General features: G+C 34.1%; 1 protein-coding gene across 1 annotated transcript in view; it reads left to right on the plus strand.

The window, feature by feature from the left end:
- Nucleotides 1-26413, plus strand: part of LOC118203276 (5-hydroxytryptamine receptor-like) — a 325669-nt gene that overhangs the window by 1004 nt on the left and 298252 nt on the right. The window lies entirely within an intron of this gene.

A 26413-nucleotide genomic window follows, 5' to 3' on the forward strand; every position in this document is an offset into this window, starting at 1 on the left:
ATTATTCTTTTTAAGCAGCGTAGCAACGATCTAAGTATAACGTTAGCATTTTTCCAAGATCTTTTAACATATGCAATGGCATAAATTTTCATTCAATTCATTTAAATGTTTACTTCGTTTAGGAATGAGAGCTACTCATCACATAAAATAAAAGATAAATATACTCTTTTAAATTTAAAAAAAAAATATCACTGTTAACAAAAAGTCAAAGATTTTCGAAAAAATATGTAAAAATTTTTACTTCGTTTAGGAATACGATCACATAAATTAAAAGAAAAATATACTCTTTTAAATTAAAAAAAAATATCACTGTTAACAAAAAGTCAAAGATTTTCGAAAAAATATGTAAAAATTTTTACTTCGTTTAGGAATACGATCACATAAATTAAAAGAAAAATATACTCTTTTAAATTAAAAAAAAATATCACTGTTAACAAAAAGTCAAAGATTTTTGAAAAAATATGTAAAAATTTTTACTTCGTTTAGGAATACGATCACATAAATTAAAAGAAAAATATACTCTTTTAAATTAAAAAAAATATCACTGTTAACAAAAAATTAAGACTTTCGAAAAAAATATGCATCTCCAAAATTTGTAAAATTATTTTATAATTATTTATAAATAAGAAATTTTCGTTCGAAATACCATTTCAGTTATTTCGAAAGTGTAAAGATAGGCATTTTAAGAGGATTAGTTTAAATGTTAAACGAACATACACCAGAAAAATTCGATTCTATTTATATATATTTATGTATAAATAACTAATTTTGAGGGGGGGGGGAGTCCTCTTTTGTTATGCAAATACGTATGCGTGAAAAATATACGGAATATGTTCTACATATTCCATATATTACGGTGGTGTATTTAATTATCGCAAAGCACACGAGGGCCATCTGCCTAAAGGGAGGGATGCCTTTCGTGGAGGACTTTCTAAGGGAAACTGGCTCGTATACACGTTACACATGGGGAAAACCACGAAAACGCCCATGCAGCCAGCCCGTTCGCGGGATTCGAACCTCAGACCGAACTACCAGTGTTCAGCGTCTTTACCGCTCGGCCGCTGGTGGGCTCCATATATTACGTATGGAAAGGACACGGGATATGTAGAACAGGTTCAAAAATTAACTTCGAGAGTTGACCCAATCGACTAAACAGCGAAGCAGATAAAATAACACCATGTGAAGAGAAAACATTATCACAAAATCTAAAGCCCTAACATTTCGTAAACTGTTATATTTATCCAGATTTTCACACAAAAAATTCATTCAGTATGTAGAGTTCCTCACTTTGGAATTCTAAGTTAAAGTTGGAAGTGAAGAATCTAAAAACTGATAAGCGAACAATCGCTTGAGTTCGGTGACAAGAAACAACAAGATAGAAGGGTAACTAACCCTTTATTATTTCAATAAGATTTAACAAAACTCCGCCTGGGAGTGTACAAGAAAAGGCCGCAGTTGGACTTGAACTTGAAAGACTAAGAATTAAACTAAAACTAAGATTAACTAAAGAAGTATAGCCGAAGCTATCAAGGTTCAAATCGAGTTGGCCCTTAACTTGTTTGACTACGAAGCTTAGCAAGGGCCTGAGTACGGCCGAGCGTAATAACAGCTTAGAGAGTGGCCAAAAAGGCAGACGCGCGTAAATCAGAAACTCTGATTCTCTCTGACTCAGTAAGTAACTTCGTGGTTTAAATACCGCTCCTCCTCATTAAATATTCAGCAAGATTCCAAAATTACGTTCTGGCCGGAAGTAGTAAGTTGAAGTTAAGAATTTGACAGGAAAGGAACTTTAACTTAAAATTTAACTGTTAATAAAATTAATATAATCCTTACTATTATTTCAAAATTAATGATACAATAAAGATCAGTATGTGTTACATATATCAGCTTAAAAAACTGACAAGTTTTAAAACTGATATACTACACACCAGTTTATTGTACTGGTGTGCAGTAGATCAATCACTATACTGCACACTAGTATTGTACTAGTGTGCGATATATACATTTAAATTTATAGGGTATTTTCTCTCTCTTTTTTGCATTCTTGCGTGGTGTAATGGTAGCACACTCGGCGTGTATTCGAGAAGTACAGGTTCGAGTCCCGGGAAGGGCATTGCTCATTTTCGTGTCTTCTGCTTCAAGAAAATCTAATGACTCTACAGTAGAGCCCGAACTAAAAAGGTATTCTGCACTACCAGGATTTGGCGATTGGGTCTCCTAATCCAAAGTTGCCCTTTAAAAGAGGGAGTGTATATTTAACGTATTTTCTCCCTCATTCCTGAATGCCTTCTTGGTGTAATGGTAGCACACTAGGCGCATGTTCAAGAGGTTCTGGGTTCGAGTCCCGGTGAGAGCATTGCTCATTTTTCCAGTCTCCCGTAATCAAAAATACTAATGACTCTAAAAAACTGATACACTGCACACTAGCTTATTGTACTTTATGTGAATTACTAACTTTATTGCATCATGTACTATTACCATTATATTGCATCCTGTATATCATTGTATCATGTACCTTAGTCCGTACTTTGCATCTTGTATATCTACGCGTTTTCTTGTGCGTACTATTATTATCATGGCTTCATGAACTACTGTCATCACATTGCTTCACGTATATATGCGTGCCTTATTGAGTGTCCTCTCAGTATCACACGCGCTGTTCAAATAATTACGTGCTATTATGCGTCTCATAACATCATCATGTTTAGTTTTTATGTGTCCACATTATTTAATTGTCTGCATCGTGTTTATCTATGTGTGTTCGGTGTTTATTTAGTTACGTGTATTTTAGTGTACCTTTTTGTGTTTTTTAGTGCTTTATGTGTTTCTTTATATTTTTCTTTATATGTTATGATATCTACGCGTTTTCTTGTGCGTACTATTATTATCATGGCTTCATGAACTACTGTCATCACATTCCTTCACGTATATATGCGTGCCCTATTGAGTGTCCTCTCAGTATCACACGCGCTGTTCAAATAATTACGTGCTATTATGCGTCTCGTAACATCATCATGTTTAGTTTTTATGTGTCCACATTATTTAATTGTGTGCATCGTGTTTATCTATGTGTGTTCGGTGTTTATTTAGTTACGTGTATTTTAGTGCATCTTAGTGTACCTTTTTGTGTTTTTAGTGCTTTATGTGTTTCTTTATATTTTTCTTTATATGTTATGATATCTACGCGTTTTCTTGTGCGTACTATTATTATCATGGCTTCATGAACTACTGTCATCACATTGCTTCACGTATATATGCGTGCCCTATTGAGTGTCCTCTCAGTATCACACGCGCTGTTTAAATAATTACGTGCTATTATGCGTCTCATAACATCATCATGTTTAGTTTTTATGTGTCCACATTATTTAATTGTCTGCATCGTGTTTATCTATGTGTGTTCGGTGTTTATTTAGTTACGTGTATTTTAGAGTATCTTAGTGTACCTTTTTGTGTTTTTAGTGCTTTATGTGTTTCTTTATATTTTTCTTTATATGTTATGATATCTACGCGTTTTCTTGTGCGTACTATTATTATCATGGCTTCATGAACTACTGTCATCACATTGCTTCACGTATATATGCGTGCCCTATTGAGTGTCCTCTCAGTATCACACGCGCTGTTTAAATAATTACGTGCTATTATGCGTCTCATAACATCATCAAGTGTTTCGTTTTTATGTGTCCACATTATTTAATTGTCTGCATCGTGTTTATCTATGTGTGTTCGGTGTTTATTTAGTTACGTGTATTTTAGTGTACCTTTTTGTGTTTTTAGTGCTTTATGTGTTTCTTCATGTTTTTCTTTATATGTTTCCATTTATGTTTTATGTTTATGTCTTATTTTGTTCTACCTCTGTAACCATAACCTTCAGTTGTCTCACGTTCTTACAATGTACTACATGTAGTCTAGCCCTTGTGTGGCCATGTTAACTTTTAAGATCCTAATAAACTCCCGGGGCGGCCTCATGGGGCAGTGCTTTATGTGTTTCTTCATGTTTTTCTTTATATGTTTCCATTTATGTTTTATGTTTATGTCTTATTTTGTTCTACCTCTGTAACCATAACCTTCAGTTGTCTCACGTTCTTACAATGTACTACATGTAGTCTAGCCCTTGTGTGGCCATGTTAACTTTTAAGATCCTAATAAACTCCCGGGGCGGCCTCATGGGGCTCCAGGGAGTTGTTGCCTCTACACAGTGGAGGACGCGGGGTATATGCCTGTTTACCTATGTTAGACACCAGGCGCCCCCGTCCTCCGTCACCCGTCACCTGTGTAGTATACTAATTATAATACTGCACACTAGCATATCCTGTACACTAGTATATACTGCACACTTGTACTAATGTGCAAAAAAGTATATATTTAAATTGATATACTGTACACTAGTTTATTGTACTAGTGTGCAGTATCACTAATTCATTTGAAACTTATTTTGGTGTATTTATAAAATTTGTTTTTGATTTAATTTCCATTCAAATATTTTACGTTTTAATTTTTTACTGAACTAGCAGCATTCTGTTACTTAGTTTTCGAGAGACAGGCGTTTAAATAGTTTAAGAAATGAAAAATATGAAGCAGAAAAATGAGCTTAATATTTTTAGTTTAATACCACTTATAAAAATAAATTTAAAACTTATGTATTATTTGTACTACACGTCATGTCCTTGTTTTATTTGTTTATTCAAGACATTTTCTCCTCATCTTCCCACCTGAATCTCTGAATTAAGGTAGTTCTTCCGGGTTCGCTTCTCGACAGTTGAATCTGCTGATAGCAAGAGTTTTTCTCCTAAAATCTTCGAGAAAGTATTTCTTTCTGAGCAGATAGCATTTGTATGCTTTACATTGATAAGTGTATTAAACTAATATAAAAGAAAACTAGTGACTTTAGGGCAGAAAATTTGAATAAGAAAAAGAAAAAAGTACAATGATTCATTAGATATCAATCTGAAAATAATCAGAAGCTTTTAATATAATGAATATAAAGCCTTGAATGGATGAATCGACAACTCTCACTATCTTGATAGCAACAAAAGAATATCACAAGAATGGTAAATGTGCATCTACTTCTTTAAAATACAATAAGAAAACTTGTTATTAAACTACTCATATGTCCTGTTTGGAAGAAGAAAAACAGCGTTTAATTGCTGTGTTCATTCTGTCCAGTTCTGCCTCGGTTGCTCGGTTTTTGTTAATCTTTTAAGGTCGATCATAAATTGCTGACACCTTCATGTCAGTGGCACTAAAAATTCTTGTTCAGACTTGCTAATCGAAATGGATAAAAAAATACGTGTTCTTTAAATATTCCGGTTACGTTGTAACGCCATTTTTTGTTCCGTAAGCTTTCCAAATGATAGCATATTCTTGCGACATTCACTTTAAGTTTTGATCTGCTGTCATAAACTGAAAATTTAAAAAAAAATGAAAATATGTGTACAGCAATGAATTTTACAAGTAGTTAACATTCATGGAACTGATAAATTACTGTGTAGTAATAAAATAAAAGTGGCGCCGCAATGCTGTTATTTTTTCATTGCTAATTTAAATGTGGTTTTAATTTGTTGCGAATATTGAAAAATCAAAATTTTTTGCCTAAAGTAAATTCATTCGAAAAAAAATAATTAGTATGATAAGGAAGATTGAGAGGATTCTGTGAAAAATTATTTTAACTTCAGTTGTAGTTATCGTGTCCATATTACATGGAACAATGGTTGCCAGAGTCTAATATTATAACTGACAACATAAGACTTATCAAAAGATGTGTACGACGTTAAAAAGATGAAAGAACTTTTTTATTTTTCTTTTCAGTAACAGATTTCTTATACATGTTCATACCCCTGTAGTCGATTTTCATAATGTGTAAAAATCAGTAAGAATCTTTATTAAAGGTTTAAGTTAAAATGCCAGTTGGACAGACTCCAAGTGAAGAATATTTTCGTATATAATTATTCATATATATATGTATTAAAATATACGAGGACATTTTGAAAAGTAAAGATACAATGACTCGCATTCCTTAAAAAACATTTATTTAGGAAACGTCAGTTACATCTTATTAACTGGATTATTTATTATTTTTCGACATAATCACCCCCGTTATCCAAACATTTCTTAAGTCGGTGCACAAGCTTTTGTATCTCACAGTCATAGAAGGTTGCCGCCTGTTGGAACCCAACGCGCACACAATTTCTTGTACCCTAATTTGACAGTTACAACTTCATAAAGAGTTGTCATTGTCATTTCTGGTATGATCTGATGATTCTTTCAATTTGAGACGTCTATTCGCACGAATTGCTTCCTCTGTTCTCTGAAGAAGGGCATCAGAGATCACAGATGGCCGACCTGGTCTTTGTTCGTCAGGAACACTGGTCCTACCTTCAGAGAAATGACGACACCATTTCGTTACATTTTGTCGATTCATAATATTCCCACAAACAGAAACAATTTCTTTGTGAATATCCGCTGGTCGCTGACCTTTTGCATGAAGAAAACGTATGACGGAGCGCACTTCGCATTTGGCGGGATTCTGAATCGGCGCAGCCATTTTAAACACGACCTACTCCAATCAAACTCAACGTTGAAATGCCGAATGACCGCGAGGAGAAAGCTAACGGTTCAAGGTTAACTTGTGTTACCAACTTACTCATCAAAACTTTTCTGTTCCTCTGGCGTACAGTGTATCTTTACTTTTCGAAATGGCCTGGTATATATATATATATAGGATGATTCCAAATTCATAGTCAATCTTCGAAGGGAGGCACAGAACAAAGATACGAATAATATTCTCATAGGAAACCCAGGAAATCCGGGTCGTAATCATTTTACTTAGTCATAAATGTCTCACTTAACTGAAACAAGATATTTGCAAGAACTGGTCAAAATTCTGTCCACCAACATGCTTGAAAGCGTTGGTGGAGCGACTGACGTGCACTGGAAAAGATGCCAGGTATTTCACGCACACATGCAGGAGATTCTGAGTCAACGGAAGTCGCATAAACCATACTGTTCAGAAGTTCCCAGACAAAGTAATTGACTCTCAATAAATTGGAAGATGGGGATGGCAAAAATCCACTAAAGCCAATCCATCGCTCCCCAGATTTGGCATTCAGGTGACTGCGAATATCAGTGAAGTAAGCGGGGGGCTTTTCATGCTGGAACCACGTTCGGTTACGAATGGAGACTGGAACATCTTGCAGCAGATCTGGTAACATCTGTTCCAGAAAATAAATATAACGTTAACCACTGAGGCTCTACCGCAGCATGTCGTTAACTATACCCGCCACCATATTCACACTGTTTCGTTGTTGAAACGCTTGTGGTCGCTTTCCGTTTGGATTCTATGTTGCCCACACATGCGCATTAAATACACCCTCGAGGGTACACATCGTCTCATATGTAAATAGCATATGAGCTGTGGAGTTCGGCTGCAATGCAGATTACTGCAAAAGCCACTTGCAGAAATTCAGGCGCAGAGGACAATTTTGCTGATTCAAAGCTTGTAGGTGCTGAAAATGGAAGTGGGAATAAGCGATTTTCGTTAACTCTTACATTTTGTGCAACAGCTTCTGTACCTGACTTGGGTCAATCTGTCCCAATGTTAAAGAAGCTTTCTTTAAATCTTGGACTGCATACAGTTCATCGTCGTCCAGCATTCTGTCTGTTGACGAGGAAAGAACCCATTTCCTAAAGTTGATGACGTAACCACTGAACCGTTCTATGATCCGGCATTCGTCTATCTGGGATATATTCGTAGTGCAGATCTGACGTTACCATTTGCAAGGCCTTACATGTAATGCATGCTTGCATACGTAAAGTCTCCCGTCACTGGTGGACAATTTACTAGACACAGCACAATCGCGAGTGGTGTCTTCTCCTGTTGAGATACATACCTACTACCTGCTAGTGGTTTTTATGCAAATTTCTAATATGCAAATGTGTTTCTTGACGTAGTTTGAAGAAAGCTCTTTTTAGCGAGTGATAAAAGTTTCTGTGGGTGCTGTTTTCCGTACGAAGCAATTCATACGAAATGTTATGTGATCTCAATCTCATTATAAAGTTTTCTTGTTGTAAATGCTTTTTAAGTTCTATTTATTACTAAATAAATGGATTGCGATCTGGGTTTACTAAGTGAATATTATTCGTATCTTTGTTCTACACCTCCTTTCCAAATTTGTACCATGAATTTGGATTTACCATCTATATAATATGCATTGTTACGGATTTTGTATTTAGTTTGCTATTTTTAGCAGAATTATAATTAAAATTGTTTTATATCCCCGTGCAATGCAGCACGAGACTTATCTTAAGAGAAAGCTACGCTGGAAAAGTAAAAATACAGTAGCATGAGCATTTAACATTTAATAAATAGATATCTCGTAAGAAACCTCGAGAAAACAGAAATTACTAGAAAATTATCGTGAATGATTAAAAAGCTTTTAAAAGCTTCAGAAAAATATCTCAGTTCAGTTACATAGATAACTGTCGTTTGTTGATCGTAGCGAATTCGCGGTGAGATCAGAGATCAGAGATCACAGATGGGTGATCTCTGATCTTTCTCTGCGCTTTAGATTGCTTTCTATGTTTCTATTTGTCAGTAATTTAAAATATAACTACTGTGTTATATTGTACGAATAACTCTGAGGAAAAATTTCAGCATTTTGTTTCACTTCTTGTGATAAGAATAAATTTTATTAACTTCTTATTGGACTCGTGTATTCAATCTGTTACGAACCCGCAAGCAAGCAACAACTCCTCTTTAAGTTTATACCATGCATTTGGATTCACCATCTATATCATATATATATAATAGGAACTTATATATATATATGTGTGTGTGTTATATGAGGATTACATAAGAGAAAGATATTAATGACTAAATGAAGTAGGTAGAATACATCTTGCAGTTTCACTTGCTTTACTTGCATTCTTTCATATTATTGAGTGCGTACGGGTTCGAAATAGAATGAATGCACAAGTTCGATAATAGGTTAATAAAATTTATTCTTATCATAAGAAATAAATCAGAACTCTAGAGTTTTTCTCAGAGAAATTCATGTAAGTGTTCACAATATCACACAATATAATCAGCAGTTATACCTCAAACTACTAAAAACGTTAAACACAACGCAGTGCAGAGCGCATCTAAAGATAAAGCTAACTTTGATATCTCATTTTAAGCGGATTTAAACAACTCGCAACAACAGTAAGCAAGCAATTGACTCAGACGCTCTCAGTCCGGCCTTTTTTAGTTTTCAACCGTTCGCGAGATATTTCTGTTTCTCGAAAATACTGGAAAGCAATAAAAGAATGGAATTGCGGTTACAGCTAACATAGTAGTCAATTACAGTTATTCGATTTCAATACAAATTACCGAGATATCCATTTACTCAATGTTAAATGCACGTACCCGTGTATTCTTACTTTTCCAGCATAGCTTTCTCTTAAAATTTGTCTCGGGCTACATTACATGGGGAAAAGCGACAATTTTAATTATAATTCTACTAAAATTAGCTATCTAAATGCAAAATTCGTAACAATATCAATTAAGTTAAAGTTTATTTTTCAAGCTACTGCTTTTAGTGCTATAGCTTATCAATTCTTTTATTCACTTCGAACTTTTAATTTTAGTTATCTGTAATGCGTATACACATGTAAAATTATGCTACGCATGTAACGTAGTTTTTTTTTTTTTTTTTTTTTTTTTTTTGTGAAATTATGAAATTCTCCCATTCCATCTACTTTTTGACTGATAGAATTATCTACCTTTTAAGTATTTTTCTGCTTAACTACAATGAAAAGCAATAAAAATGGTCAGCAGAATATCCAAAACAAAGCTGTTCACCTCTAAATGAAGCGGACTTCATAAATTATGTAATATACACATGCCGCTAGCAAAACAGTAGTTATAAATTTCTCTTAAATCAGGAATGAGACTAGTTCACATAACATGAGAAGTAGCAAAAGTATTGACGGGGACGGGGCATCGGAATTTCTCTTGGAATTACTTATTAATGAGGTTTTAATTAAAGCGGCAACATCGCGAGAATAATTAACTGCGTTAATCAAGAGATGCCTGTTAACCATTTCGGCCATTAACTGAAATTTGAGTAAATGTATAATATTCTGAACTATTTTCTTCCGGTTAACTGTTAAATGGTAAAATATTCATAATTTCATTTTTAAATCCTTGTTTCAAAACTAATCTGAAAACTTTTTAAATAACTAATTTTATTCGAAAAGTTTAATGGAAATATCTTGGATTAATAACGTTTAATAAGTTCGTAAATATGATGGAAAAGTTCAGGAACTTGAAGAAAATGTTTGGGTGTAAATTTTCAGTTTTTTTTTAAAAATCAAAATTCTTAAATTAATGCACAAATTCAAAGAATCGAATAACATAAATTACTTTTATTAACAAAATCACTATATTTCCAAACATAAAGTAATTTTTACGAATAAAGGTATTATTTAAAGAAAAAGGCAAAAATTTAATTAAAATGGCTTTTAAAACAGTAAATCTACGTCACGTGAAAGCAAAATTTATTATTGCAATAATTATTAGCCCAAAAGGCGTTAGTCCAGAAGGGCTATTAATTTGCTTTGGCATTTTGCGTCGAAATCTATAAAAGTCTGAATCACTTTTCAAATTGTTGCCACAAAATATTACCGCGCTGTATTATATTTAAAGAAATATTAAATAATGAAGAATCTTCATAAACGTATGTATTTTTCTCTCATTGTGATAAAACAACGGCACCTAGAGCTATCCAAATTTGCTGGAAGACCTAATTTGGAATTTGGAATTTGTTTTATTATCGATTTATATTTTGCAACATTTTAACGAATTTTTACTTCCTTGTACGAAGTAGTAAAAAGGAAGTATTGTAATCGCGAAAAGTTTCAGGCAACATATTTCAACGAAAATATCCATTTTGACCGCTATCGAATGCAAGTTAACGATGTTTTTGCGTGATATCTATACGTAAGGACAGAACAAAAGACTCGTTTCCTCCAAAAAAATTATAAAACTGCTTTAAAATGAATTCTGAAGAGAACTTTTCGTGGCGTTGGACGAACGTATGCACGTATCTCGCATAACTCAAAAACGAGTAGCCTCAGAACGTTGAAATTTTGTATATAGGACTGCTATAACATGTGTACCTCGTATTTTGGTTGCAATCGGCCGCACCAAACGTATATAAATATATTTATATATATATCCACTCTGTTATCCGGCTCAGTGATCTCAGTTTCTTTACTCTTATATGTTTGTAAATTGTATATTTTTTGCTTTAAAAATAATTTAATTATGCTGTTTTTATCTTCCGGTTAAGGTTTTTATGACTTTCGTAATTTTGGAAGCAATATTTGTACAATTATGAACAATTTAAAAGCTGTTTAAGTGCGGTTAAGTTTTAAATAACATGGCGAACATATTTGTTTACATTTGAAACAGCAGATTTGTAGATTTGTTGCCAATCTAGAGAGACTAAGCTTCGCAACCCAAAAATAACGCCTTCATTTATTATTGCGAATTAAATCATGCTTAATCCTTTCTGGAATTTTTTCGAGGAAATAAGTGTTTAAGATTTACTTCGTAATTTTTAATGCAGATATTTTGAGGTTTTATGTATTTTTGCCTTGTCGCGAAGTGAGAACTGAATTAATTGAATGAGAAATACTAAATCGTGTGTGAAAAACTGTTTCTTTTTGCTTAATTTCTTTCATACATCGTTTTAGCTTTATTATAGTATTTGACTAGAACATGTGGCAACGATAATTCTTCAAATGATATAAATTTTGTGCATTCAGAGTGTCGTTATAGTAAACAAATATAGTGAATTTTAAAGATTGCATTTATTCTATTCTGGTTTATGCGCTGTCGACGAAGTAGATTTAATTCAATCCAATAAATGTAAATGAAATTCAAGAAAAAAATACGTATAATTTAATATTCCGTACAAGGAAGTCATGTGGTGTACACATCAGATTTTTTACTAACAAACTCAACGATTTCAAAGTGAGCAATGGCAACAGCGTCCGGTAAAAACATTTTTATCTGCACCGCGCAAGATTGTGTATCAGCGATTCTAAAGATCTTGTGTTTTTAAATTATTTTGCGATAGTTGCGTTGAATTGAATTTTGTAATTTAAGTGCGAAGAACATGTTATTTAATAAATAACGGTAACATGCAAAACATTAAAAAGACGCCCCTTCGGGCGTAATATAAAATCTGAAAGTTTTCAGATTTTGTTTTTGAGTGTTTCATTCAAATCGTTTATCTCTAAATAATATTTTTGACAATTTATGTGTATATTTTATTTTTAAATAACTGGAGCTATTCATCAACGAAAAGTAATAATTTATCTCGGAGATCAACAACAGACAAGAGATTGGACATTTCAGTGAGAAATAAAGTGGCTTTAATGTTGGCCTCCGGTTGAAATGAAATGTACTACAAAAATAACCCGTATGCTGTTTTCGTAGTTGCAGCATTTGAATGCGTTGCATTTATTTTTCCTGCATAAGCATAGCTTGGTTGAGTTTTACTTAGGCCTGATCTGCGTAACGTCATTTATGCTTGAAAAAGCCTTGAAAAATGTCGTTCACGTATCAAGCCAAATCGCTTTCAGTGATCGATTTTACTAAAGTTATTGGGGAAGAATGAAAACTTACTATGGCAGTAACATTTTAAAATCTACCGAGAAAACTTCCATTCTGAAAAGCAGGCCAATTTCATACGAATGCATTTTACAACGGAAAGAATATTTCTTTTTAAAGAATTCTTTCATACTTTCTTTACATGTACATCATACTTTCTAGAATATTCGCATAGTTTTTTTTCGTTGTATACATATGTTTAAATATATTTATATGTAACTTATTATACATACATATAGCTAAATTTAAAGAAGTAATATTGACGAAACATAATCATACTATGCTTTAGAATATGCACATTATTTATACATAAATGTAAGGTAAAAAATGTATAAAAACAAATTCCAATAAGTATTTAATTTGCAGTAGTTCTTTAACTTTATTTTAATTTGGCCATTTACTACTTCTGTTCTAAAAGTAGTAACTGGTTATAATTATAGAGTCTCCTATGTTTTGGTAACATTAACTCACGGGCTCTAAGAAAGACTGTGTCTTTAACTTAAGGTAAGTTGGAAGAAGGGAGTAAATAGCCCTTTTATTTGATCACAAAGAATTCATCAGTCGACCCCACGTGGGTTTACTAAGAAGCGAGAAGCCAACACTTCTCGCTCAACTTAAACAAGTAAAGTTAAACTTAAAATAAAACTTAATTTAGACTAAAATAACGGCTCAAAGGATAAAGTAAACGCTCAGGAAGGCTCTGGCTCATAGAAGCCGGCCAGACAAGTCTAATGGCTAGAAGCATTCAACGCCACAGAATATAATCGCTATTTTAGTCATGGTAACAACGTGGCCTCAAGTAGGCAGAACACGCTCTAAAATCAACTTGCGGAACCTTCGCTTAGTACTTCTTTATCCGTCGATCTGAATAAACACGCTCATGAAAAGCGTGGAGTAGAAAGCGTGGGTGAAAAGGAAAGCGACAGGAAAGTTGCTTTAATTCAAAACTAACTAGTAGTCAAATAAATAAATCCTCATATAATAAACTGCTGTGACTAACCGAACTACAGGTGTGACTGGCTGGCAATGCAACGGGTAGAGGGCGGTAGTGAGTCGGGCATATCCCGATCCGATGCATCAGCGGAAGAATTATGTCATTCGCAGCTGTGATTTCGAGCGTGATGGGTGAGTTTACGCATAATGCATCTAATGCACAGCGCAGCTAATGGGAGCGGCAGAGTTGCGCTACGGTTTTACCAGGAACGGTTTCGAACAGGCGTATGCCGAAGCACACAGTTTTCGAGAGGTTGCATCGGTCCAGATGTCAAAACGGGTCATTTGATACCAACTGTGACAGTAGGAGTACAACAAGAACTGTACGACAACTTCACACGGAAGAATCCATTTTGAACATTGTGCATGAAACCCGCCACACAAGTACAAGAGCTATTACACGTCGTCTGCATGACAGTCAGTCCACCGTTTAGAGAGTACTGCATGAAAATGGTTTGCATCCATACAATCTGCAGAGATTCCAAGCCTTGCAAGCGACAGATTACGCTCTACGAGTTGAGTTTCGTCGTTGGATCTTTCAGCAATGTGCGGCGCAGGTAAGATTTTCCATCGGATGTGCTATTTCACGGACGAGGCAACTTTCACACAGGAAGGCGTCTTCAGTATGCACAATAGTCATGCATGGGCAACTGATAATCCACACGTCCACATGCATTTTAAAATCCGCTTCTGTGTGAATGTGCGGGCGGGTGTTGTTAACGAGTACCTCATAGACCCATACCTTCCACCTGCACGTCTCAATGGCTCACATTATCGTATTTTTCTGCAAGAGGTTTTACCGGAAGTGCTTCAGGATGTTTCAGCTGTCGTTCGTGATCGCATGTGGTTCCAGCATGATGGTGTGCCAGCCCATTACTACCTTGTGGTCCGGAATTACTTGGATGCAAATTTTGCTGGGCGTGGTGGACCAGACCGATGGCCACTCCGTTCGCCAAATTTATCCAGCGTGGATTTCTTTTTATGGGTGCATATGAAGGGCACCATTTACGAGACTCGCGTTGACTCACTGGAGGATCTCGTTGCAAGACTATCCATTGCGGCTGCAAGCACGCGCGAAAAGCCTAACATTTTTCAAAGTGTTCGACGATTCCCTCCACGACACTACCAAGCATGTATTATTACTGTTGGTCGCAATTGTGAACATTTCTTGTGCAAACGGTATTGCTGCAAAGATGAGCTTTGCTTTGATTTTGTAAACAAATTCATTTTTCCTCTCGTGCCCTTTTTGGCGTTCGTGCCTTAACATGCCATTTTAGACCCTACATTCCTATACAAAAAAGATATGTTTTAGGCTGTTCAACCACCCCTCCAAGTTTGTCCCATGATCATAGAATCACCTTGTATGTAATATTAAAAATATTACTAAAATTTCCTGAATACGTCGTTAAGAAACAAACATAATAGAGAACAATATAAATAGTTAAGAATATAAATAAAAGGAAATCAACTATAAAAAAATTTGATATTGAACTGTAAATTGGAAATGATCATTAATAAAGCATAAATACTAAAAAAGGACAAAAATAAATTCAATTATAAAGGAACAGTATCAGAATTAATTCCTCTAATTTTCTTATCAAGAGGATGGGCTTTATTGAACAAACGTTATAGCCATTTTTCTGACAAATCATCAGATAAAAATGCAAATAATTGGGTATCATTAACTTAAATAGATAAATATTTATTTATTAGTTAACTTTCATCTGATCAAATGTTATTCCATTTGATCAGATAAAGCCATCTGAATGTTCTATAATGCTGCAATTATTTTAGAAGTTTCTCACAGAAAAAAACATTAAGTTATACACATAGTATATGTTTATATAGCATAAGTAAATGTAATTCAAAGAACTATGATTTAATAAGCCATGTCAAGCATAAAATACCTTTTATTCTGGTATAGCAATGAATAATAAGAATAAAACGATATTACCTTCAAAATCTCCCAAAGATAAAGCACATTATTCTAATATTTAATGCTATGCGTGGCCTATAAAAATTACGTACGAGCGCATTTTAGTTAATTAATTAAAGACAGCTAGTTAATATTCTTACGAAATACAACCATTCGTCAGAGACATAGAATGAACTAATTGAAGTGTTACTATTATAAGAAAAGCATGCTATAGATTTCATAATTAACAAATCCTGCTAAACTGTTCGCGTGGTACTGAATTTAATGCATGCGTGCTTTTCGCCTTAAATGTTTGTTACAACAATGCATTTCGAAAAAAGTAATAGAATGCATAGGAAATTAGCTTGACGAAATTAGGTAGATTTCTATAAATGAAATTTTTCTTTTCTGTTGTAATGGTTAACCATTTAGTTTTCTCTATTCTTTCGCGAGTTTCATATAAAGGGAGTCTACATATTAAAAAAGAATATTAAATTCAAAAGACGACCATGATGAATGATTTGTCTGGATATAAGTTACACAGGAGAGAGGCCGCCTAACGCATAGTGGTTCATGACTCTATCTCCCGCACCGAAGGGCCCGGGTTCAAATCTCGTCGAAGGCATGGGTGTTTGTAAATGTATGGTGTCTGTGCGGCATGGTGGCACTCTAAATATACATCGAGTCGAAAGTAACCTCGAGAAGTTGGCGGTAGGTGAAAGGTTTGGGAGAACTTCGGACCCGTCCCCTTGGGATGCCTTCGCTCATAATTGGGGGCGGAAATGAGATGCAGTGGAGCTGTTACCTACATGGTGCTCAAGGCAGGTCAACGACAGGCGCATATGATTCCTTGCCAAGATGAATGTCTTGTGCTGACTTTTATCAGATAAGTGAGATTGGTAATAACAACAGAACAGATGACATTTTTTCGAAGAGGGAGTATTTAATTCAGAAGTCAAACAACAAAAATCAGCGTTATATTTTCAAAGGACTAACTTCGATGGTTTTACCGAACCACCATCCTCAGCTGCAAAACCGCAAATGAACAAGATAGGAAATAATGATTAGATAAGATAAGAAAACCTGGACAAGAATAAGCAAGTGGCGCCATCTGTTGATGAAACCAGAACTAAAACATAATTTCTTTAAAGGCCGAAGGCAAAGATGGATTGGAATTAGGATCGTTAACTAGAACAGAAAGATTTCTTTGAATGTGAAATGCCTCTAGAAAATCAGTTCTCCAATGGAAGATGTTTTTTGAATAATTTTGGCAGCAGAAAAATTGAAAGTGTGATTTTCGGACCAACAATGTTGAGCAACAGAAGACTTCTATGTTTCCTTTTTTCTAACATATGCCTCATGTTCCTTGATGCGAAAATTTAAGGCTCTCTTAGTTTGGCCAAAGTAAATTAAACCACACTAGCAAGGAATCCTATAAGTACCCCAGGAATATTTTCAAAATATAACGCTGAGTTTTGTTGTTTGACTTCTGAATTAGTATTTATTCGGCGTGTTATTGTGTCTAAATTAGGGGAGTATTTAGTTCAACGTTTCATTGATAAAGTACGATATGGCTATATCGACAGAAAAGCCACTGTCGGATCAGTTTTGAAAACGATTTTGCACGGAACCTAACAGACATCAGAAAGGTAATTATAGCGCGCATTCGCTAGCATATGCAATTGCTTTATAGAGTTCCTCACTTTTATTCTGTTAGATTAAGTGTCGAGGAACCTAATGAAGTTCTCTACGCGAATAATCGCTTAAATCCAACAACAGAAACGTACACTCAAGAAGGAGTAATTACCCTTTCTTTCACTAAAAATAAGATAAACAGTATATCGAAGTTAGGTGAGCTTGACTTAAATACTCCTTCTCATTTGCATTTAACTAGATCCAAAAAACTCATTCTGATAGGAAGTTGTAAGCTGAAGCTAAAAAATCTGATGTGTACACCACATGACTTCCTTGTACGGAATATTAAATTATACGCATTTTTTCCTGCATTTCGTTTAAACATATTAGATTGAATTAAACCTACTTCGCCGACAGCGCATAAACCACAATAGAATAAATGCATTCTTTAAAATTTACTTTGTTTACCATAGCGACACTCTGGCGCTAGGTTCACTTAACAGTATTATATTTCGTTCATATTATAACTCAGAAAGCACAAAATTTATGTCATTTAAAGAATAGAATTATCTAATCGTTGCCACATGTTCTATTCAAATACTATAATAAAGCTAGAACGATGTATAAAAGAAATTAAGCAAACAAAACAAAAAAGAAACAGTTTTACACAGACGATTGAGTATTTCTCATTCAATTAATTCAGTTTTCACTTCGCGACAAGGCAAAAATACATAAAAACTCAAAATATCTGTATTAAAAATTACGAGGTCAATTTTAAACGCTTATTTCCTCGAAAAAATTCCAGAAAGGATTAAGCATGATTTAAATAATAAATGAAGGCGTTATCTTTGTTGTTGCGAAGCTAAGTTTCTCTAGATTGGCAACAAATCCGCTATCCTGCTGTTTCAAATGTAAACAAGAGCAATGGCCGCCATCAAAAACATTATTAGGCTTAGCGGCACTTAAACAATTTTAAAATTGTTGAAAATTCTAAAAATATTGCATACAGATTTACTTAAGGCATAAAAACCTTAACCGGAAGATAAGAACAACATAATTCAATCATTTTTAAAGCACAAAATGTACAATTTACAAACATATAAGAGTAAAGAAACTGAGATCACTGAGCCGGGTAACAGAGTGGATATATATATAAATATATTTATATACATTTGGTGCTGCCGATTGCAACCAAAATACGAGGTGCACATCTACATGTTATAGCAGTCCTATATACAAAATTGCAACGTTCTGAGGCTACTCGTTGTTGAGTTACGCGAGATACGTACGCCACGAAAAATTCTCTTCAGAATTCATTTTAAAGCAGTTTTATAATTTTTTTGGAGGAAAAGAGTGTTTTATTCTGTCCTTACATACAGATATCAGGGAAATACATCGCTAAATTGCATTTGAAAGAGGTAAAAATGGGATATTTTCGTTGAAATATGCTGCCTGAAACTTTTCGCGATTACAATACTTCCTTTTTACTTCGTACATGGAAGTAAAAAGACAGGAAAGGTGAACTAAATTAAAATAACTGTTATAACACTAAAATAATATTTAAATTTTAGTACTTCAGGGATTATTTCTGAATAAAAAGAACTTTTTCAGTTTTCAGTATTTTAATGTTTTTTGAATATACGGTGTTAAGTACTTTGCTGTCGATTTAGTACAGCACACTCTATCGATCTCGTACGGAGCCCAAAACAAGGCATATTGCTATGTAAACTGTACTCCATTTTATTCAGTATTTCAGTTTTTTTTATTATTAAAAAACTTTTTTTTCGTGATATTTTAGGCCATCCTGTAATTAGATGTAAATCTTTTTGGTTGAAGCATTTTCTTAGCTAGAACATTTGGTGCTGTCTATCGTGAAAGTTCTCTACCATCGAACCATGAAAATTGGAGGAGACATTGTCAGAGTTGCGTGAATCGTTTCAATCGTTGCGGATTTCTGAGCCACAGTTTTATATGCAACTCTTGGAGCAAAACATTCATCAGTTTATCTGCGCCATTTCACCGAATTCCGCCATTGCGGAAGTATTCGACCTTCTTCCTTTTTTGCGCTAAGTAAAATAGCTTTCGTCGGTTTCTGCTATTTAGTTAGGCCTTCCGATTTTACTAGAGCTTCTATTTATAATGTTATAATCCCAAACGTCCACCAAATAACTGTTCCGATAATATTCCTGTTTTGTCGGCCACATAAGGTTGTTCTCTTCCTCATTCAATAGTATTAGTTCTCTCTCCACCAGTTATAAATGAACCGGAATGCAGTCATAAACGTGATTCTACAATCTTCGAAACGCGTTTCTGTAGATATTCTTTCGTTAACAGTCATGTTACATCACCATTGTGAATAAACGGGTTTATGCGATTACAGCAAAGCCTCAAGGGCTATCTGCCTAAGGGGAGGGATGCCTTCGTGGAGAACTGGAACAAATATTGATAGATTGATTCTGAAGTTAAAGTTATTAATTTAAATGTTTTAACAACTTTAGTTCAGTGATGCAGTCGGTAAACTATTGAAGAATTTGCATATCTTAACTGAGATCCTGGTGAGAAAAGTGTATTTCGACTGCTCTCACCTAGAACTTCTCTAATTAGGGATTCAAATCCTATTATGTTAATTAATTCAAGACATTACCTAGGTATATGCCTCCAAGAATGTTCATTTTAAGGCTTCCTACCCATTTCAGTTGGAGAAAACCAAAGAAGATACAACGACCTCTTCATACCTTGTGGAGACATTAGGATATTTTTGGAAGCAGGCAAGATGAAAAATGTGCAACAACTTCGCCGGGAATCGAAACGCGGACCTTCGGAATACGCGCCCAGCGTGCAAACCACTCCACCACGAAGAAATGCCAAGAAGGCGGAAGAAATATCGTTTAATCTTTGGAATATGGTAACAGGTAGTTTGGCGACATTTTGGTAAGGCGATAAAGGTTACTAGCTACGACTTTAGCAGTGTACATGGATAGTCAAGAGTGTGCGCAATGCCATTTTTGTGCAATTCTGGGATTTTTTTTTAAGTGAAAATAGTTAGACGTGTACATGGATGATACCGTGTATGGGCAATTCTTAAAAACGCTGCAAGCAGTGGGCGATTCTGCACTTTCTCCCAATTTCGCACCTAATCTTCGTCATTATTAAGCACTTTTGATCCATAAAAGTTCTAGCATAAGCGCAATTCGGCTAGCAGATTGCTGGAAAAAAATGTTGTGTAAGAAAAAAGAAAGAAAGAAAAAAAAAAAAAAAAAAAAAAGCCTTTACTTCGTGGAAACAAAATGGCGTCCAAACAAAAACTAGCAGGTTGCTGTAGCAGGGTTGGTCGCCAAATTTTCGCCAAAAATCGCCAAGTTACCATAATCCAAAGATTAACTGAAATATCTTATACACTCCCTCCTTTTTCTTAAAGGGAGGTGACCCAATCGCAAAATCTTGGGTGTGGAGAATCGTCATCTAGCACCCTTTTAGTTCGGGCGCCATTGTAGAGACATTAGGTAAATTTTGGAATTCAGGAGAAGTGAAAAATGGGCAATGCCTTCGCCGTAAATCGAATCGCGGACCTGTGGAATACGCGCCCAGCGTGCAGACCATCTCACCACAAAGGCATGCCAAGAAAGCAGGAGAAATACCTTATAACCTGATGGGTGAAATGAAATACTGCTGCTTCACTAGAAGAAAGGTAGGATTAGGATTGTTTTTTGGTTTATTTGATTACGACAAAGTACTCGAGGACTATCTGCCTGAGGGGAGGGATGTCTTCGTGGAGGACTTTTTAAGGGAACTGGTTCGCATACACGTTACACATGGGGAAAACCACGAAAACGCCAGGGCAGGCAGTCCGTTTGAGGTATTCGAACCTTGGATCGAACTACCAGTGTTCAACGAGCCATTGTGAATAAATGGTTAAATTAAGTGAAAATGCAGATGTTAAGAGTGTGCTGTGACGTCACACTTTCATAATTAACCCTAAATGGCGCTTCTTGGCGATCGTTTCACGAAGGACAGGATGATACGAAGTACCCAAAGTTCTTTCCATGATCTTCATGCAGATTTTCAACTTAAGTCTTCAGATTATATTAGAAACGGGTGAAAAGACATTGATTAAATTTGCACCATCTTCCGTTATACGGTGGTAAATTGAGATACATGTTTACTGTAGTCTAATGTTATTCTCATTATTTTAACACCGGACAAATGTAAAGTAAGGTCAATTAAACCAACAAGTAACTGAAAAGAAAACTTAAAATACAGGATACTGAAAAGAAAAGTGAAAATATCTGGACAGTTTCGTCCACTTGAAAACCCAAATCTAAATTTGATATGTTTGAAGCTAAAAATCTTTCTTTATTAGATTTACACTGAATAATAGTGAAATTAAACGTAATTTTGAATGTCGTAAGGTGTATTTTATTTTAATAACACTTATTTTAATTTAGTTAACCTTTCCTATCTTGCCTCGTTCCAGCTTACAGCTCCCTACCAGAATGTTTTTTAGAATCGCTTTGAATGCAAATGAGTAAGAGATAGTATTTAAAGAGAGGTCAATTTACTTCGAAAGAGAGAGCTAGAATCCTGAGTAGCGCGCGTTTGCCTATGGGCTAAGTCTCTCTGCTGATATGCTCGGCCGTATATTACGTGCCATTTGATAATTCGCCGACTAGTTTAGATAACGGACCAACTAAGTTAGAATTGTATTAGTTTCGGCTAAATCTCTTAGTTACGTACAGTTAGTTCTTATTTCTTATGTTTGAGTTTAAGACCAAGTGGAGGCTAATATTGCAACAATGTCCCAAGTAGCTACTTTTAAACCAAAAATGTATGACATTGTTTCAGTTAGGAAAACTGATTGGATAAAATTATTATCAGAATACGGTACAGGGAAAGGGTGTAAATGACCTTTTATTAATCCAAATAAAAGTTTAAAAGACGGCACCAAATTGTGCTTACAGAAGCCAATAGTTTTGGCTTTAAATCAAAGATAATGGGCTAACTAAAATTAATGAAATTTAAATCTAACCTAACGGCTTCACAGTTTAATCTTATAAAATGATATGTTGTCATAAAATGTTCAGGGTGGTGTTATGTCGTAAAAATGTTTCAAATTTTGTTATATCTTAAGGGGTGTTGGAACCCCCCAAATCTTCAAAAAATTGTGATTTCGGATTTTTGCATTTTCAAATTCTCTGCACTTTTACCTTTCTAAAAATACCATCCTTTAATCTCTATGAAAATTAGAACTGTGAAAAATCTAGTTTTAATTTGTCATCGACTGCTTTGATCAATGAGGATTTTTACATAAAAACGCGTTTTTCTCCAAACGTGCTTTTTTATACTCGATGTACCTTTTCTCAGGAACTACTGCTTACAGGTACCTCAAATTTTTATGGCTTGTTTATTAGGTTTCCTAATATTTACTGAAATGAGCTTTTTGTGATAAATCAAGGGGAAAAAATATTAAAAATTTTTTTGTGTGACAAAGGTGCTAAATTTTACTATGCCTAACAAAATATTCTGTAAATTACTCTAAAATTCAAAATGTTTAAAAAACTCATTTCAGTTTAATCAGATAGGTATACTTTAATTACAGGAAAAATTTCAAGCTTGTATCTACAGCAGATTTTGAGAAAAGGTACATCGAAAATGGCGCCAATTTAACATTGTCGGTATAGGGGTTGCTGACGCCCCTTAATTGTTTCGCTTTTGGTTGTTCAGACAGAAAGGAAGGGAAAATGTGTTTTTCCGTATAAAAGTAGATTCGTGGGCTTAGAAAAAGATTCTCTTATTATCATTATAGAATCTGGTCTTCTTCGGAAACATACAATCAGACCAGACATCTAAAAGACAGCTAGTGAAGTTTCACTGTGTCTTATAAATATCACAGAGACAGGGAAAGGGTGTAAATGACCTTTTATTAATCCAAATAAAAGTTTAAAAGACGGCACCAACTTGTGCTTACAGAAGCCAATAGTTTTGGCTTTAAATCGAAGATAATGGGCTAACTAAAATTAATGAAATTTAAATCTAACCTAACGGCTTCACAGTTTAACTAGCGAGCAAGCTTGCTTTGACAGAAGTCAACGTAAGTAAACGTGCCTAATGGTACGAATAACACAATGAAGTAGAATTCTATTCGCTAGAGGGTCAACGTTAGCAACGTGGCCTTCAATCAGGCAGAACATGCTCTGATTTCACTCTTCAGAACCTTTCTTCAAATACTTCCTTCTTCCCACTAATTTGAACATCGTGCTACCTGGAAATTTACATTCTGGCAGGGAAATAAAACGAGGCTTGATAGAAAAGTAATTTAACTTGAAATAACGGGTTAGGAAATTAAAATGAACCTTAGTACAGAAGATTCAGACTTAGCTATTTAGAAAATCTCATCGTTATAAAAATTGTGTATTTTTTTACTTGTGTGTGAAGAAGAAAAATATCATCATGCTAATTATTACAGTTTCACTGGAATTTTGAAAACCTTTTGCTGTAGGACTGAAAGCGAAGAATTAGAGCATTATATAGATAAAACCGAACGGTCCAATTTATTTTCAAAGTATGATTTTATGATTGTAGAAAGAACTTAAAAGACTTTAGCTTAAGCATTCTAAATCGCGTTTCCTTAGGCTATTATGCATTTTATAGTTCATCCAGCTTAGACAAATGCTACCATCGCTCGAATGATAAGATATTTAATTTACCTCCTGCATGGTATAAAAAAACCTAATTTCCAATGTACTGATTTTCAAAGAGATATACAAATCTTTAAAGTATTTTTTAATAGTTTAGTAAACCAATTCAGTTAAAAATACGTTTAGTTTACAATGTATTCAACTGGTAATTTTATGACACTTTATTTATGATTATAATGAGTAAAATGTGCTTCGAATTCAATTTTACATCCCTGGATTCAGAACCTGTTTTTACAACAGAAAAAAGTTAATTTAAAGAACAAAATAAAATAACTGCCTCATGGAGAAATTTTTTACTCGGTCCTACGGAAATGGAACTATCTTCTTTCTAAAAACTTCACAATGTATTTTAGAAATTTAAAAAAAGAAAGAGAAAAACTGAAAGGTGAGTTAATAGGAGTGAGTGTAACAGTGAACTTTTAAACTGCGAGGCAAGTGAGAGGGCAAAAAACCTTAACAAACCCTCTTGGGCGACCGTAAAAATTTGATAACTTTGAGATTTTATTTAATGTATTTGCTTCTGGGGGTATTTTTTTACGTTAGGATTTTCTTTATTATGCTGTCTAATGCTAATGCGATGTATGTTTTTATTTTGAAATTTATTTCTCGTTTACTACTGGCTATTTTTAATTTCCATTAGGGAATCGTCTTAAATTAAAAATATATCTTTTATATGATTTACTTTTCTTTTAAAAATATGCATTTAAATTCTAAAGAAAATTAATGAAAACACCAAACTTCACTTATAGAGTATTACAAGTTGCTGTTTATGATCGATTTGAAAATAAAAGTATGAAAATTAAATTGACATATTAAATTTCAAATGATGTTGCGGATCCATAGAGGATTAAACACGGAAATTTAATTTAAACTTCATTTTATACCCTTCACTCTTAAAACAGTTTAAAGATTAATCTCTTCATGACGTGAATTGTTCGTCATGGTAAATTTCTGTGCGTTATTATTGTTGACACGAAGCGCTTATTATATTCTATTGTTTCATTATATATTTTATGTATTAGCTTAATCTTTTATTTTTATTTTTGAAATTATAATTCCTTCGATATCTGTTTTATTTTTATTTTTGAAATTATAGTTTTCTTCGACATTTATATTTTTCCATAGTTTTTGTTTTCGTATTTCTTCGCATGTCTGTTAAAACTGAGTTTTAAACATAATTTAAGTTTTAAAATTCTATTTTCTTTTAACATTTTTGTTTTGTTCTACCTATATATTTACGCACTACTAGGAGCAGTCAAGAATATGATTAGGCTTCTGGTCGTTTACTCTGTAGGCAAAGTTTTAAAGTATTTTCTCCCTCTTTTCCGTATTCTTTCGTGTAGTTTGGAAAAATAAAAATGAAAGTATAGGAAAGCTCATTAACATAAAATAATTCTTAAAAACGTAACGAAACCTTATAAACTTATAAGGTATTTCTTCCGCATTCTTAGCATGCCTTCGTAGTGTAGTTGTCAGCACGCTCGGCGCGTATTCGAGAGGTCCAAGTTCGAGTTCCCGCGAAGGCATTACACATTTTTCATATCTTCTGCTTCAAGAAAATAAAAACCCTAATGACTCTTCAGGAAATTAATAATTCAGCAATTAAACATGTGTAGAGTCATTAGGGTTTTTTTTTTTTTTTTTTTTTTTTTTTTTTTTTTTTTAAACAGAAGTTGTGAAAAATGTGTAATGCCCTCACCGGGACTCGAGCCCTGGAACTTTCGAATGCACGTCGTATGCTTTCAATTACACCACGACCACGAAGGCATGAAGAAAGGAAGGAGAAAATACAATATATCCTTCCCGTTTTAAAGGGCAACTGGGGATTTGGGGACCCGATCGTGAAATCCTGGTGCTTAAGAATCACCTATTAGTAAATCTGTATGCAATATTTTTAGAATTATCAACAATTTTAAAGTTGTTTAAGTGCCGTTAAGCATTTTTTTTCATGGCGGCTATTGATTGTTTACATTTGAAACAGCAGACTAGTGGATTTGTTGCCAATCTAGAGAAACTTAGCTTCGCAACAACAAAGATAACGCCTTCATTTATTATTGCGAATTAAATCATGCTTAATCCTTTCTGGAATTTTTTCGAGGAAATAAGTGTTTAAGATTTACTTCGTAATTTTTAATATAGATATTTTGAGTTTTTATGTATTTTTGCCTTCTCGCGAAGTGAGAACTGAATTAATTGAATGAGAAATACTCAATCGTCTGTGAAAAACTGTTACTTTTTTGTTTTGTTTGCTTAATTTCTTTTATACATCGTTCTAGCTTTATTATAGTATTTGAATAGAACATGTGGCAACGATTAGATAATTCTATTCTTTAAATGATACAAATTTTGTGCATTATGAGTTATAATACGAACGAAATATAATACTGTTAAGTGAATCTAGCGCCAGAGTGTCGCTATGGTAAACAAATACTACAGTGAATTTTAAAGAATGCATTTATTCTACTGTCGTTTATGCGCTGTCGGCGAAGAAGATTTAATTCAATCCAATAAGTTTAA

This window comes from Stegodyphus dumicola, chromosome 1 (assembly GCF_044657685.1).
Source record: "Stegodyphus dumicola isolate Sdum_Otavi_A_Nest chromosome 1, ASM4465768v1".
Lineage (NCBI taxonomy): Eukaryota > Metazoa > Arthropoda > Arachnida > Araneae > Eresidae > Stegodyphus > Stegodyphus dumicola.